We start from the raw sequence: 17,087 nt of genomic DNA, 5'->3' as shown, positions 1-17,087 counted from the left end.
TATTTTGTCTCACTTTTGTAACGAACCATAACATATGACATATAACAGCCAAGACAGTTGTGACCTCAGTACAATAATAAAATGTTTTTTTTTCTATGTTTTTGAAATATAATCTGATATATTATAAGGGCACGGTAGTGCCCTTATATTAAGGCTGAATCCAACGAACGGATTTTTCCCATAGGGAACTTTTCGGATGGGGGCATGGTGTTTGAGGGACTGCACCTCAAAAGTGACTGGGCGTACTGAGCTGAAATTTGGCATGTACGCGTAGAATCGTCAACCGGTGCTGTTTGCCAAATTTCAGGGCGAAATATTAAAAAATGACCAATTGGGAGCGATCTAAACTTCCAACTGCCAGTTTTTTTCTGACACTCGAGAAACGACACTTTGTCACCCATGTTAGTCTATGAGGGTTTTTTTGGGAAGGCATAACTCAGGGTAGAGGAACAATTGAGACTTGGGGTTTGTTTTATTAGGTAGATATTGTCCCAGTGGAGTGCCTTTTGGGGTTGAGGATTTTCAGATAGGTACAGTTTTTTTATAATTTAGTGAAACATGCCCCATTATAGAGATAGGAGCTCCAACTTGTTGCGCATGCGCAAAAGCCACCACCAGGGGGAGTACTCTGAGAGGCTTCACTTGGCTGTACCAAGATGGCCGACGGAGAAGCGAGGGCTCGGCTGAATTAACAGGGATGAGTGTCCTGAGTGCTGATGAAGAAAAGCAGAACGGTACCTGTGTCCCCGTTAGGCAGCTCTCCTCTCCCTGGCATCCTCCATCCTCCATCCCCTACCAACCAGCCCGGGACGCCGAGGCAACCCAGTTGCCGTCACAGGAGGCTCGCACTACAACTCCCAGAATCCTTGCGCCTGGATGGGGGATTCTGGGAGTTGAAGTTCTTTCGAGTCCCTGTAGCTGCTGATGCGGGTGTCGGGTCACAAAAACCGGCACTGCGCATGCGCGAAATTGTCAGCGGCCTTTGACATCGGGACGCTGACATCGCGGTGCTAAGAAGTCGGCCCCAGCGTATTGATAGATAGTGGTGGCCGGGGCGCTCTGACAGGAAGAAAGAGCGCTACAGTATATCCCGCTGCCTCCCGCTGCTGACCAGTGACTCAGGGCAGGCTGATTGATGGGGCAGGGTGACCGATGTCTGCAGCTGTCAGCTGGAAAACCTCCGACCTACGCAAGCCCAGGCAGTTCTGTGCCTGCACTCTGCACGGAAGGGGAAGATGCTCAGCCCCCGCCAGCCCCCGCTACCTCATCTGCCTGGCCGGCAACACTCATGGGGGGCAAAGACAAAGCTTAGCATCCTCAGAGGACACCGGATATTTCCAGCCTCATGCAACACCACAATGTAAGTTACAGTATGAAGTGGTGTGTGTGTGTGTGTGGGGGGGGGGGGGGGGGGCAATAACAGGTGTGTAAAGGGTGTGAGTGATAGGTAGATATATATGTATAATGGATGTGGGGGGGGTTATAGTCATGTACATATAGTGAATGTGGGAGGGTGATAGGCAGGCATGTATGTATATGTATGTATAATTGGAGTGGGGGGATAGGCATATATGTATATAAGGGAAGGGTGTAAGGGGGGTGATTTACATGTTATATATTTTCCGGCAGTCAGCATGCCAACACTGTGTGTGCGCTGTGAACGCTGTGCCCCCGTGTGTACGCTGTGCCCCCCGTGTGTACGCTGCGCCCCCCCTCCCGTGTGCACGCTGCGCCCCCCCTCCCGTGTGCCCGCTGCGCCCCCCCTCCCGTGTGCACGCTGCGCCCCCCCTCCCGTGTGCACGCTGCGCCCCCCCTCCCGCGTGCGCTGTGGTCCGTCCCCCTGTTTGTACGCTGTCCCCCACCCCCAGTGCCCCCCCGTGTGTACGCTGCCCTCCCCCCAGTGCCCCCCCCATGTGTACGCATTATTATTGTTGTTGTAATAATTATTATTATTATTATTATATTTCCTGCCCAGACTCTGTCCTCCTCATGCTGCCGCCGGGACTCGTCGGGACCAGGTTCAGCCGCTTCCACAGCCTGCAGCCCTAACAGTCTGGTGAAGCCCCGGCCTTGATTTGCCTCCGCCATTCGGGAGAGATCAGAGGAGCAGCTGCACCCAGGTAAATCCATCCCCCCACTGTCCCTGTGTGTACCCTGTCCCCCATCCCCACTATCCCTGTTTGCACCATGTCCCCCCAACTGTCCCCCACACCCCTATCCCTGTGCATACCCTTCCCCCCACTGTCCCTGTATGTACCCTGCCCCCCCCCCCCGTGCCCGCCGTGTGTACGCTGTCCCCCCCAGTGCCCGCCGTTTGTACGCTGCCCGCCCCCCACCGTGCCCCACCGTGTGTACTCTGTCCCCCCTGTACTGCAGCTGCACCCAGGTAAATCCGTCCCCCCACTGTCCCCGCGTGTACGCTGTCGTCCCCCTCCCAGTGCCCCCCGCGTGTACGCTGTCGTCCCCCTCCCAGTGCCCCCCGCGTGTACGCTGTCGTCCCCCTCCCAGTGCCCCCCGCATCCTACATCCCTCATCCTACGCCATTCTGCGTCCCCCCTCCCTGCATTCTACGCCACTCTGTATTCCCCTTCCCTGCATCCTCCACAACCCCGCATCCTACACCACCCTGCGTCCCCCCTCTCTGCATCCTACGCCACTCTGTATTCCCCCTCCCTGCATCCTACGCCACCCAGCATCCTACGCCACTCTGCGTCCCCCCTCCCTGCATCCTACGCCACTCTGCATCCCCCCTCCCTGCATCCTCCACCACCCCGCATCCTACACCACCCTGCGTCCCCCCTCTCTGCATCCTACGCCACTCTGTATTCCCCCTCCCTGCATCCTCTGCCATCCCTCATCCTACAACACCCTGCGTCCACCCTCCCTGCATCCTACGCCACTCTGTATTCCCCCTCCCTGCATCCTACGCCACTCTGCGTCCCCCTCCCTGCATCCTACGCCACTCTGCATCTCCCCTGCCTGCATCCTCCACTACCCCGCATCCTACACCACCCTGCGTCCATCCTCTCTGCATCCTACGCCACTCTGCGTCCCCCCTCCCTGCATCCTCCACCACCCCGCATCCTACACCACCCTGCGTCCCCCATCTCTGCATCCTACGCCACTCTGTATTTCCCCTCCCTGCATCCTCTGCCATCCCTCATCCTACACCACCCTGCGTCAACCCTCCCTGCTTCCTACGCCACTCTGCATCACCCCTCCCTGCATCCTCCACCACCCCGCATCCTACACCACCCTGCGTCCCCCATCTCTGCATCCTACGCCACTCTGTATTTCCCCTCCCTGCATCCTCTGCCATCCCTCATCCTACACCACCCTGCGTCCCCCCTCCCTGCATCCTACGCCACTCTGCATCCCCCCTCCCTGCATCCTCCACCACCCCACATCCTACACCACCCTGCGTCCCCCCTCTCTGCATCCTACGCCACTCTGTATTCCCCCTCCCTGCATCCTCTGCCATCCCTCATCCTACAACACCCTGCGTCCACCCTCCCTGCATCCTACGCCACTCTGTATTCCCCCTCCCTGCATCCTACGCTACTCTGCGTCCCCCTCCCTGCATCCTACGCCACTCTGCATCTCCCCTGCCTGCATCCTCCACCACCCCGCATCCTACACCACCCTGCGTCCATCCTCTCTGCATCCTACACCACTCTGTATTCCCCCTCCCTGCATCCTCCACCACCCCGCATCCTACACCACCCTGCGTCCCCCATCTCTGCATCCTACGCCACTCTGTATTTCCCCTCCCTGCATCCTCTGCCATCCCTCATCCTACACCACCCTGCGTCCACCCTCCCTGCATCCTACACCACTCTATTCCCCCTCCCTGCATCCTCCACCACCCCGCATCCTACACCACCCTGCGTCCCCCATCTCTGCATCCTACGCCACTCTGTATTTCCCCTCCCTGCATCCTCTGCCATCCTTCATCCTACGCCACCCTGCGTCCACCCTCCCTGCATCCTACGCCACTCTGTATTCCCCCTCCCTGCATCCTCCACCACCCCGCATCCTACACCACCCTGTGTCCCCCCTCCCTGCATCCTACGCCACTCTGTATTCCCCCTCCCTGCATCCTCTGCCATCCCTCATCCTACACCACCCTGCGTCCCACCTCCCTGCATCCTCCACCACCACGCATCCTACACCACCCTGCGTCCATCCTCTCTGAATCCTACGCCACTCGGTATTCCCCCTCCCTGCATCCTCTGCCATCCCTCATCCTATGCCACTCTGCATCCCCCCTCCCTGCATCCTCCACCACCCCGCATCCTACACCACCCTGCATCCCCTCACTGCATCCTACGCCACTCTGTATTCCCCCTCCCTGCATCCTCCACCACCCCGCATCCTACACCACCCTGCGTCCCCCATCTCTGCATCCTACGCCACTCTGTATTCCTCCTCCCTGCATCCTCTGCCATCCCTCTTCCTACACCACCCTGTGTCCCCTCTCCCTGCATGCATCCTACGCCACTCTGCATCCTTCTCCCTGCATCCTACATCCCTCATCCTACACCACCCTGCGTCCACCCTCTCTGCATCCTACGCCACTCTGTATTCCCCCTCCCTGCATCCTCCACCACCCCGCATCCTACACCACCCTGCGTCCCCCCTCTCTGCATCCTACGCCACTCTGTATCCTCCTCGCTGCATCCTACGCCACCCAGCATCCTATGGCACTCTTCGGCCCCCCTCCCTGCATCCTACGCCACTCTGCATCCCCCCTCCCTCCATCCTCCACCACCCCGCATCCTACACCACCCTGCATCTCCTCACTGCATCCTACGACACTCTGTATTCCCCCTCCCTGCATCCTCCACCACCCGCATCCTACAACACCCTGCGTCCATCCTCTCTGCATCCTACGCCACTCTGTATCCCCCCCTCCCTGCATCCTTTGCCATCCCTCATCCTACACCACCCTGCGTCCCCTCTCCCTGCATGCATCCTACGCCACTCTGCATCCCCCTCCCTGCATCCTACATCCCTCATCCTACACCACCCTGCGACCACCCTCCCTGCATCCTACGCCACTCTGTATTCCCCCACCCTGCATCCTCCACCACCCCGCATCCTACACCAACCTGTGTCCCCCCTCTCTGCATCCTAAGCCACTCTGTATCGCCCTCCCTGCATCCTACGCCACCCAGCATCCTACGGCACTCTTCATCCCCCCTCCCTGCATCCTACGCCACTCTGCATCCCCCCTCCCTGCATCCTCCACCACCCTGCGTCCCCCCTCCCTGCATCCTACGCCACTCTGTATTCCCCCTCCCTGCATCCTCCACCACCCCGCATCCTACACCACCCTGCGTCCATCCTCTCTGCATCCTACACCACTCTGTATTCCCCCTCCCATCATCCTCCACCACCCCGCATCCTACACCACCCTGCGTCCCCCATCTCTGCATCCTACGCCACTCTGTATTCCCCCTCCCTGCATTCTCTGCCATCCCTCATCCTACACCACCCTGCGTCCCCTCTCCCTGCATGCATCCTACGCCACTCTGCATCCCCCTCCCTGCATCCTATATCTCTCATCCTACACCACCCTGCATCCTACGCCACTCTGTATTCCCCCTCCCTGCATCCTCCACCACCCCGCATCCTACACCACCCTGCGTCCCCCCTCTCTGCATCCTACGCCACTCTGTATCGCCCTCCCTGCATCCTACGCCACCCAGCATCCTACGGCACTCTTCATCCCCCCCTCCCTGCATCCTACGCCACTCTGCATCCCCCCTCCCTGCATCCTCTACCACCCCGCATCCTACACCACCCTGCGTCCCCCCTCCCTGCATTCTACGCCACTCTGTATTCCCCCTCCCTGCATCCTCCACCACCCCGCATCCTACACCACCCTGCGTCCCCCCTCTCTGCATCCTACGCCACTCTGTATCCCCCTCCCTGCATCCTACGCCACCCAGCATCCTACGGCACTCTTCGTCCCCCCTCCCTGCATCCTCCATCACCCCGCATCCTACACCACCCTGCATCCCCTCACTGCATCCTACGCCACTCTGTATTCCCCCTCCCTGAATCCTCCACCACCCCGCATCCTACACCACCCTGCGTCCCCCCTCCCTGCATCCTACGCCACTCTGTATTCCCCCTCCCTGAATCCTCCACCACCCCGCATCCTACACCACCCTGCGTCCCCCCTCCCTGCATTCTACGCCACTCTGTATTCCCCCTCCCTGCATCCTCCACCACCCTGCATCCTATGCCACTCTGCATCCCCCCTCCCTGCATCCTCCACATCCTCCACCACCTCACATCCTACACCTCTCTGCATCCTACGCCACTCTGTATTCCCCCTCCCTGCATCCTCTGCCATCCCTCATCCTACACCACCCTCCCTGCATCCTACGCCACTCTGTATTCCCCCTCCCCGCATCCTATGCCACCCAGCATCCTACGCCACTCTGCGTCCCCCTCCCTGCATCCTACGCCACTCTGCATCTCCCCTGCCGGCATCCTCCACCACCCCGCATCCTACACCACCCTGCGTCCCCCCTCCCTGCATCCTACGCCACTCTGTATTCCCCCTCCCTGCATCCTCCACCACCCCGCATCCTACACCACCCTGCATCCCCTCACTGCATCCTACGCCACTCTGTATTCCCCCTCCCTGCATCCTCCACCACCCCACATCCTACACCACCCTGCGTCCCCCATCTCTGCATCCTACGCCACTCTGTATTCCCCCTCCCTGCATCCTCTGCCATCCCTCATCCTACACCACCCTGCATCCCCTCTCCCTGCATGCATCCTACGCCACTATGCATCCCCCTCCCTGCATCCTACATCCCTCATCCTACACCACCCTGCGTCCACCCTCCCTGCATCCTACGCCACTCTGTATTCCCCCCTCCCTGCATCCTCCACCACTCCGCATCCTACACCACCCTGCGTCCCCCCTCTCTGCATCCCACGCCACTCTGTATCCCCTTCCCTGCATCCTACGCCACCCAGCATCCTACGGCACTCTTCGTCCCCCCTCCCTGCATCCTACGCCACTCTGCATCCCCCCTCCCTGCATCCTACGCCACTCTGCATCCCCCCTCCCTGCATCCTCCACCACCCTGCATCCCCTCACTGCATCCTACGCCACTCTGTATTCCCCCTCCCTGCATCCTCCACCACCCCGCATCCTACACCACCCTGCGTCCCCCCTCTCTGCATCCTACGCCACTCTGTATCGCCCTCCCTGCATCCTACGCCACCCAGCATCCTACGGCACTCTTCATCCCCCCTCCCTGCATCCTACGCCACTCTGCATCCCCCCTCCCTGCATCCTCCATCACCCCGCATCCTACACCACCCTGCGTCCCCCCTCCCTGCATTCTACGCCACTCTGTATTCCCCCTCCCTGCATCCTCCACCACCCCGCATCCTATACCACCCTGCGTCCCCCCTCTCTGCATCCTACGCCACTCTGTATTCCCCTCCCTGCATCCTACGCCACTTAGCATCCTACGGCACTCTTCGTCCCCCCTCCCTGCATCCTACGCCACTCTGCATCCCCCCTCCCTGCATCCTACACCACCCTGCATCCCCTCACTGCATCCTATGCCACTCTGTATTCCCCCTCCCTGAATCCTCCACCACCCCGCATCCTACACCACCCTGCGTCCCCCCTCCCTGCATTCTACGCCACTCTGTATTCCCCCTCCCTGCATCCTCCACCACCCCGCATCCTACACCACCCTGCGTCCCCCCTCCCTGCATTCTACGCCACTCTGTATTCCCCCTCCCTGAATCCTCCACCACCCCGCATCCTACACCACCCTGCGTCCCCCCTCCCTGCATTCTACGCCACTCTGTATTCCCCCTCCCTGCATCCTCCACCACCCCGCATCCTATGCCACTCTGCATCCCCCCTCCCTGCATCCTCCACATCCTCCACCACCTCACATCCTACACCTCTCTGCATCCTACGCCACTCTGTATTCCCCCTACCTGCATCCTCCACCTACCTGCATCCTCCACCTACCTGCATCCTACGCCACTCTGTATTCCCCCTCCCTGCATCCTCCGCCATCACGCATCCTACACCACTCTGCGTCCCCCTCCCTGCACCCTCTGCCACCCCACGTCTACTCTCACCCTGCATATTCTCTCACCCTGCACCACCCCCATCTCCAGTTACACACTTGTTTATTTAAGGAAGATGGCTGGTGAGTAGGATTTCTTTCAACATGAACATCACCTGGATACTACTGGACAAGGGGACCAAACTACTAGCAACATAGGTAAGTATCTAAATCATACCTCCCAACTTTCTGTGCGCCGGACCCGGGACTATGGGGGCATGACTCAGAGGCTCTGTGAGCCTCTAGCCATGCCCCCAGTCCCCTGGCATGTGCACAGCGTTTATTCCCCGCTGCTTAGCAGCCGACAGGGGGGACTCCCAACAGCCCCCCCTCAACGCGGGACACTGCCGCCCGCGGGTGGGACAGCGGGACAGGCCCTAATAATCGGGACTGTCCCGCTAAAATCGGGACTGTTGGGAGGTATGTCTATATGAATGGGCTTTGTATGCATTAAAGTTTTATTTTTCAGGTGTGTGTGTGTGTGTGTGTGTGTGTGTGTGTGTGTGTGTGTGTGTGTGTTTTTATTTAACTATTTGTACTGATGTGGGACTACAAGTCCCAGCAGGCCCTTTATTGCCCTGCATGGTGGGACTTGTGGTTCTCCAAGTCCCACCATGCGGTGCAGGCTTGCTGTGTCTTATAGTTCCACAGCAATACACAATAGTTTGTTCTTTTTTTACATCAGCCCGATGGCCACAGCCCACGGCCATCGGGTACAGCCCTGGGCTTCAGCATGGGCAGGTAAGTTCTAGAGAGGGAGTCCCCACTTTCCCAGGATTCCTGCCCATGCTGACCGGTCAGGGGGAGAATGCTTTGGCAGGGGGGACTTGTATAAAAAGTTTCCCCCCCGGCTATGTCATTACCCTGCTTTCTGGCTGGACCCGTGCTGGTTCTTGAAATACGGGGGACCCCTACTCATTTTGTCCCCCGTATTTTGGTAACAAGGACCGCCCTTGAGCCAAATTGGCTGTTGGCATCTCCATGGAGACGCCAAAAGCCAATCAGGGCTGAATGCTTCCAAAGCACCCCCCCCTCCCCCCCAGTCAGTGTGGGGTGAGCTGTTGCAGGACATGAGAGGCAACGCTGGAACCTGGAATTTATAAGTAGAGGTGTAAAATTAGTGTGTGTACAATAAACTTTTACTTTTCACTGTGTCTGTGTTTTATTTCAACATTCTTTTTACAGGTGGACTACAAGTCCAAGGGTTCCCATTAATGGCCCGCCACATGCTGGGATTTGTGGTTCGCCAGGTCCAAGCATGCGGGGGGATGCCTGCTGGGACTTGTAGTTCACCTGCAAAAAGCAATGTTTTGTTTGTGTGATTGTACCATATCAGCCCGGCGTCCACCGCCCAGGGACGCCGGGGACAGCCCCGGGCTTCAGCCCTGGAAGGGTGAAGCCTATTATGGGGGGGTGACTCCTTTATTGGGGGAGGGGGGGTTCCCATCTCCCCCAGTGACCCCATCCAGGGCTGACCAGCCACAATGAGCATGATACGGCCGGGGGACCTTACGTAAAAAGTGTCCCCCGGCTGCGGCATGACACCACAGGCTGTTGGAGCCCGGTGCTGGTTCCAAAATATGGGGGACCCCCAGTTTTTTAGTCCCCCGTATTTTTGGAACCAGAACCGGCCCAAGAGTCCGGGGCTGGTTTCAGAAATACGGGGGAACCCTAAACTTTTTGTCCCCTGTATTTTTGGAACCATGTCAGGCTCAATGAGCCCGGGGCTGGTTATGCTCAGGAGGGGGGACCTCACGCCATTTTTTTCTCACCCTTTGATTCTTATCTGTATAATTACCAACTAATCATATTTATGTCCATTTTTTTATATATTGCAGACTTAATTTAGATATGGAGATCATGATAGAATTCATGTGTACCCTGTCCCCCCACTGTCCCTGTATGTACCCTATGCCCCCGTGTGTACGCTGTGCCCCCCGTGTGTACGTTGACCCTCCCCAGTGCCCCCCGTGTGTACACTGTGCCCCTCGTGTGTATGCTGCCCCCCGTTTTCGCGCTGTCCCCCTCCCAGTGCCCCCGTGTGTAAGCTATGCCCCGTGTGTACGCTGTGCCCCCGTGTGTTTTCTGTGCCCGACTTGTCCCCCACATGTGTACGCTGTGCCCCTCCCCCTGTGTACACAGTGGGGAAGTACGCGGACACACCCCCCCCCCCCTGCAGCAAGCCAGCCTCGGGATTCCCAGGATTTGCATTCACGGCGCAAGTCATCATGATTTCTTCAATGTCTCTACTCCTGCACAGGACACGTTTCACCCTGCTCTGTGCCGTTCCAGTCCTGGCTGCTGGAGGGGAGCAGAAGAGGAGAACCGCGCGGTGCCAGCAGCAGAAGGTTAGGAAGATCAGGAGAGTGCACTGAAGAGCTGAGGGGGAAGAAGGCTGTAGGGAACCTGGAACCAGAGGACCGGACAGGATGAATGAAGAGTTGCAGAGAGGTGAATCATCCAGAGTGTGCCCCAGAAGCAGCCTCCTTTGAAGCACAGTGGGCCAGGTTAGTAGCTACTACATACACATTCCACAGCCTATAACTCTACCCACACACACACCCCCGCAGCCTATAACCCTACCCAGTCACACACACACACACACCCCCGCAGCCTGTAACCCTAACCATACACACCGCGCAGCCTATAACCCTAACCATACACACACCCCACAGCCTATAACCCTAACCATACACACCCACCCCGCAGCCTATAACACTAACCATATAAACCCTGCAGCCTACGACACACCATGCACACACCCTGCAGCCTATAACACTTACCATGAACCCCCCCCCGCAGCCTATAACCCTAACCATACACACCCTGCAGTCTATAACCCTAACAATACACCTCCCCCCGCAGCCTAAAACCCTAACCATACACACCCTGCAGTCTATAACCCTAACAATACACCTCCCCCCGCAGCCTACAACCCTAACCATACCCACCCTGCAGCCTATAACCCTAACAATACACTCCCCCCGCAGCCTATAACCCTAACAATACACACACCACAGCCTATAACCCTAACCATACACACACACCGCAGCCTATAACCCTAACCATACACACACACCCGCAGCCTATAACCCTAACCATACACACACACCGCAGCCTATAACCCTAACCATACACACCCTGCAGCCTATAACCCTAACAATACACCTCCCCCCACAGCCTATAACCCTAACCATACACACCCTGCAGCCTATAATCCTAACAATACACCTCCCCACACAGCCGCAGCCTATAACCCTAACCATGCACACCCCCCGCAGCCTATAACCCTAACCATACACACACCCCGCAGCCTATAACCCTAACCATACACACACCCCGCAGCCTATAACACTAACCATATAAACCCTGCAGCCTATAACACTAACAATATACACCCCACAGCCTATAACACTAACCATACACACCCCCCGCAGCCTATAACACTAACCATATACACCCCGCAGCCTATAACCCTAACCATACACCTACCCCCTGCGCGCAGCCTATAATCCAAACCATACACCCCCCCCCCCACCGCAGCCTATAGCTCTAACCATACACACCCCACAGCCTATAACCCTAACTACACACACACCCCCCAGCATATAAGCCTAACCATACACCTCCCCCCACAGCCTATAAACCCTAATCATGCATACCCCCCACAGCCTATAACCCTAATCATGCATACCCCCCACAGCCTATAACCCTAACCATACACACCCTGCAGCCTATAACCCTGACAATACACCTTCCCCCCTCAGCCTATAACCCTAACCATACACACCGCGCAGCCTATAACCCTAATCATACACACACCCCGCAGCCTGTAACCCTAACCATACACACCCACCCCGCAGCCTATTAACTTAACCATAAACACCCTGCAGCCTACGACACACCATGCACACACCCTGCAGCCTATAACACTAACCATGAACCCCCCCCCGTAGCCTATAACCCTAACCATACACACCCTGCAGTCAATAACCCTAACAATACACCTCCCCCCGCAGCCTATAACCCTAACCATACACACCCTGCAGTCTATAACACTAACCATGAACCCCCCCCCCCCGTAGCCTATAACCCTAACCATACACACCCTGCAGTCTATAACCCTAACAATACACCTCCCCCCGCAGCCTATAACCCTAACAATACACCTCCCCCCACAGCCTATAACCCTAACCATACACACCCTGCAGCCTATAACCCTAACAATACACCCCCTCCCCCCCGCAGCCTATAACCCTAACCATTCACACCGCAGCCTATAATCCTAACAATACACCCCCCCCCCACCCCCCGCAGCCTATAACCCTAACCATGCACACCCCCCGCAGCCTATAACCCTAACCATACACACACCCCGCAGCCTATAACACTAACCATATAAACCCTGCAGCCTATAACACTAACAATATACACCCCGCAGCCTATAACACTAACCATACACACACACCCCGCAGCCTATAACACTAACCATACACAACCCCCGCAGCCTATAACACTAACCATATACACCCCGCAGCCTATAACCCTAACCATACACCTACCCCCTGCGCGCAGCCTATAATCCAAACCATACACCCCCCCACCGCAGCCTATAGCTCTAACCATACACACCCCACAGCCTATAACCCTAACCATACACCTCCCCCCACAGCCTATAAACCCTAATCATGCATACCCCCCCCCAGCCTATAACCCTAATCATGCATACCCCCCACAGCCTATAACCCTAACCATACACACCCTGCAGCCTGTAACCCTGACAATACACCTTACCCCCCCAGCCTATAACCCTAACCATACACACCCCGCAGCCTATTGCCCTAACCATACACACACCCTGCAGCCTATAACCCTAACCATACACACACACCCCGCAGCCTATAACCCTAACCATGCACACCCCCCCACAGCCTATAACCCTAACAATACACCCCCCCGCCTATAACCCTAACCATACACACACACACCCCACAGCCTATAACCCTAACCATACACCCCCCCGGCAGCCTTTAACCCTAACCATACACACCCCCCACAGCCTATAACCCTAACCATGCACACCCCCAACAATCTATAACCCTAACCATGCACACCCCCCACAGCCTATAACCCTAACCATGCACACCCCCCACAGCCTATAACCCTAACCATACACACCCCGCAGCCTACTGTATAACCCTAACCATACACACACCCCACAGCCTATAACTCTAACCATACACACACCCCGCAGCCTATAACCCTAACCATACACACACCCCGCAGCCTATAACCCTAAACACACATACACACACACCACAGCCTGTAACCCTAACCATACACCCCCAGCCTATAACCCTAAACATACACACCCCACAGCCTATAACCCTAACCATACACCTCCCCCCCAATAACACTAACCATACCCCCCCACACCCCAAAGCCTATAACACTAACTATACACACACCCTGCAGCCTATAACCCTAACCATACACACACACACACCTCACAGCCTATAACACTAACCATACACACACCCTGCAGCCTATAACCCTAACCATACACACACACACACACACACACACACACACCTCGCAGCCTATAACATTAACCATACACACACCCTGCAGCCTATAACCCTAACCATAACACACACACACACACACACACACACACACACTGCAGCCTATAACCCTAACCATACACAGCCCCTGCAGCCTATAACCCTAATCAAACACACACCCTGCAGCCTATAACCCGAAACATACACCTCCCCCTGCAGCCTATTACACTAACCATACACACCCCACAGCCTATAAACCTAACCATACACACATCCCGCAGCCTATAAACCTAACCATACACACATCCCGCAGCCTATAACCCTAACCATACACACACCCCGCAGCCTATAACCCTAACTATACACCCCCCAGCTTATAACCCTAACCATACACCCCACCCCCGCAGCCTAAAACCCTACCCATACACCCCCCGCAGCCTATAACCCTAACCATACACACACAAACATTCCCACAGCCTATTACCCTACCCATACACACACACCCCGCAGCCTATAACCCTAACCGTACCCTCCCCAGCAGCCTATTGCCCTAACCATACACACACCCTGCAGCCTATAACCCTAACCATACACACACACCGCAGCCTATAAACCTAATCGAACACACACCCCCCGCAGCCTATAACTCTACCCATACACCCCCCCCCGCAGCCTATAACCCTAACCATACACTCCCCCCCCCAGCCTATAACCCTAACCATAGACCCCCCTGCAGCCTATAACCCTAACCATACCCCCCTCCCCCCACAGCCTATTACCCTAACCATACACACCCCACAGCCTATAACCCCCTCAGTCCCCCCATGTATACTGTCCCCCCCTCTCCCTTCAGTGTCCCCATGTGTACACTGTTCCCTTCTCACTGGCCCTTGCGGCCTTCTCCCCCCACACCTCCTGCCCGCACCTCTCACGAGGCCGACCAGTGACCGGTAGCTTTCATCTGCTCGGGGGCTTCTCAACCGCTGACCGCCCCTCCCCGTCCTGCACAAACCGGCTAGGCTCTCACTGCGGCTTCCTTCCTACTACTGCCTGCTCTATCAGACCTCAACTAACCCCCCTTCTACTCCCGCACCCCCGGCACTGCACCTGCCTGCGCCAGTGCGGATTCCTCTGCCCGCTGTGGGCTCTGACCATGACCCAGCTCTTTTCCACCGGCTCCATCACCATCCTGCTTGAGCTTCAAGTGAGGTCTGCTGCTGATACGTTCATTACTTTTAATTAATTGGGACACCAGCACCTTATGTTACATTGTTTTACCATTAATTACATGTGATTTATGTATATTTTTGTATATGACTTTATTATGTGTTTATAAAATATTTTTGTTATTTCAATTGAACGGAGTCTTGTGCCATTATTGAAAAGGGGACCTATATTACATTTAGTTTTCAACTTTAATATAATTGCTAATGCTGTGTGTGCTTTCCAATTATCTTTTATTTCTTACAAGCTGGTTTGCTTGTTGTCATATGCAGCTTTCCTTGGCTATTATTATTTTTATTCAATATAGCACCAGAGGTATGGTGTGACTCATTACCTCCCTCCCTTTTTTTTTTAGACTAAAATAGGTCACATTTCTCTTAGCAGAATTTGATTGTACCCAAAAAACAAACTTGATCATTGCACAAAACCAAAATGGCCCGGGAGGGCTGCTGAGTATGCACGAGTCGTGTATAGCTCCTGCCCTGGTCCTTTGCAGGGATGACCATGGGAAGAGGCACATGCGCAGCAGCCCTCCGCAGGGAGCCTGCCGCCCTGGTCACCCCATCGACACTCACCTTAACTCCGGCGATCCATTCTGGAGACAGCACCACTGCCATGCCAGAAGGGGGAGGCCTGGCTCTGTGTTCCCTGCTCAGCATCTGCGGACACTGGGGAAGAGGTGAGCGGCTGCCTGGAACTCACTGCTGGAGGGGAAACCATCAAGTCAGACAGAAGGAGCAGACTGGTCCCCATCTCCGGGAGGAACCCCCAGCCTGGTAAAGTTCCATGACCTGGTAGGGTCAGCGTGTCATGTATAGGTAGGCATCATTGACACACACACACCCATAGCCTATCCATACATTCATACATACGCGCACACACACACATATATGTAGCCTATCCATACATACTCACACACCCGCAGCTGATCCATGACCTGGTAGGGTCAGCGTGTCATGTATATATCATTTGTAATTTGATCTCTGCCCCAGGCAAGGGGCGTGGTCTCATTAAAATGGACATGGCCTCACCGGAGAAGACTACCTTACACCCCAGTTTTTGTCTCTTCACAAACAGACCTTTGCCACCACAGGAAAAACATTTTTTCACCATATTAAGCCCCATACAGTAATGTCCCCGGCACCATATGCCCCACACTGCAATGCCCGTGATACATTATGTCCTAAAGTATAGCTTCTACACACTGGGTGTCATGCTCATTGCCAGTGCTTTCATGCTCTGGGATGGGTGTCATACTCCTTGCCAGGGGTTTGTAATGCGTGTAGCCAGTGGTAATGCTTGTTGCCAAGGGTGTGTTATTGTTAAACATTTTAAAAAATCCAATGTTTATTCTTACAGTGAAATTTTACATTTCTGAATAAAAAAAAAAAAATTTAAAAAAAGCTATGAAATTCCATTGACAAAAAACCTTACGGTTTCACATGTCCCATTAAGGCTTCTTAAACATGATCTGGCATTTCTGAAACCTGTTGTAACTCTTCCACTCAAACTCCAAAAAGCAATGAAATTCCGATCATTAAGGCTGGCGCCTTAATGGACGTGTTCCTTGCGCAGTACAGATATGGTACGCCATCACAGCCTGTGGGTAAGTGCAGATTCAGCACTCTCACAGAGTGAGATTGCTGTCACTCACACAATGGTGGAGCTGCTAATTCACAGATTTGTGTGCTCATTGGAATACACACATGCAGTCTATGCAACTAAAGGTCTGAACAGTTATGTGGCGCACTCATCCTAATAAGTACCTGCAATCATCTAAAACGGTCTAGCCCACTGAGTTACTATAGTGTTCATTCTAGCACCCGCCATCTTTGAAAACCCATGCAGTTCCGCTTCCCTGCCTGGGGTGTATCTTTCTGCTGTAGTGCTTCTAGCACAGTGTGATCTGTATATCAGCACTGCAAACCAGACCTGTGCTAGAAACACTACAGCAGACAGCAACACCCCAGACAGGGTAGAGGAACTGCATGGGTTTTCAAAGATAGCGAGTGCTAGAATAAACACTATTACTAGAACTATCCCACTGAGAGTCCAACATCTTTCACACTCACTACATACTGTATATCCATTTCATTTAGTATTCACATGCAGTTACCAGAAACATCTTTCATAATTGCAAAAACTATAATACTCCCAACTACTATGCATCTACACT

General features: G+C 55.3%; 1 long non-coding RNA gene across 1 annotated transcript; it reads left to right on the top strand.

The window, feature by feature from the left end:
- Positions 1-157: 157 nt before the first annotated feature.
- LOC146077365 (uncharacterized) lies at positions 158-16,327 on the top strand. The gene is made up of 3 exons (XR_014474493.1): positions 158-1,360; positions 1,976-2,120; positions 10,384-16,327. It is a non-coding gene; the product is annotated as an uncharacterized LOC146077365 (long non-coding RNA).
- Positions 16,328-17,087: the final 760 nt, after the last annotated feature.

The sequence above is a fragment of the Crinia signifera genome, chromosome 1 (genome assembly GCF_055691185.1).
Source record: "Crinia signifera chromosome 1, ASM5569118v1, whole genome shotgun sequence".
NCBI lineage: Eukaryota > Metazoa > Chordata > Amphibia > Anura > Myobatrachidae > Crinia > Crinia signifera.
The sequence above is the reverse complement of the archived record's forward strand: the minus strand, read 5'-3'. Positions and strand labels throughout refer to the sequence as shown.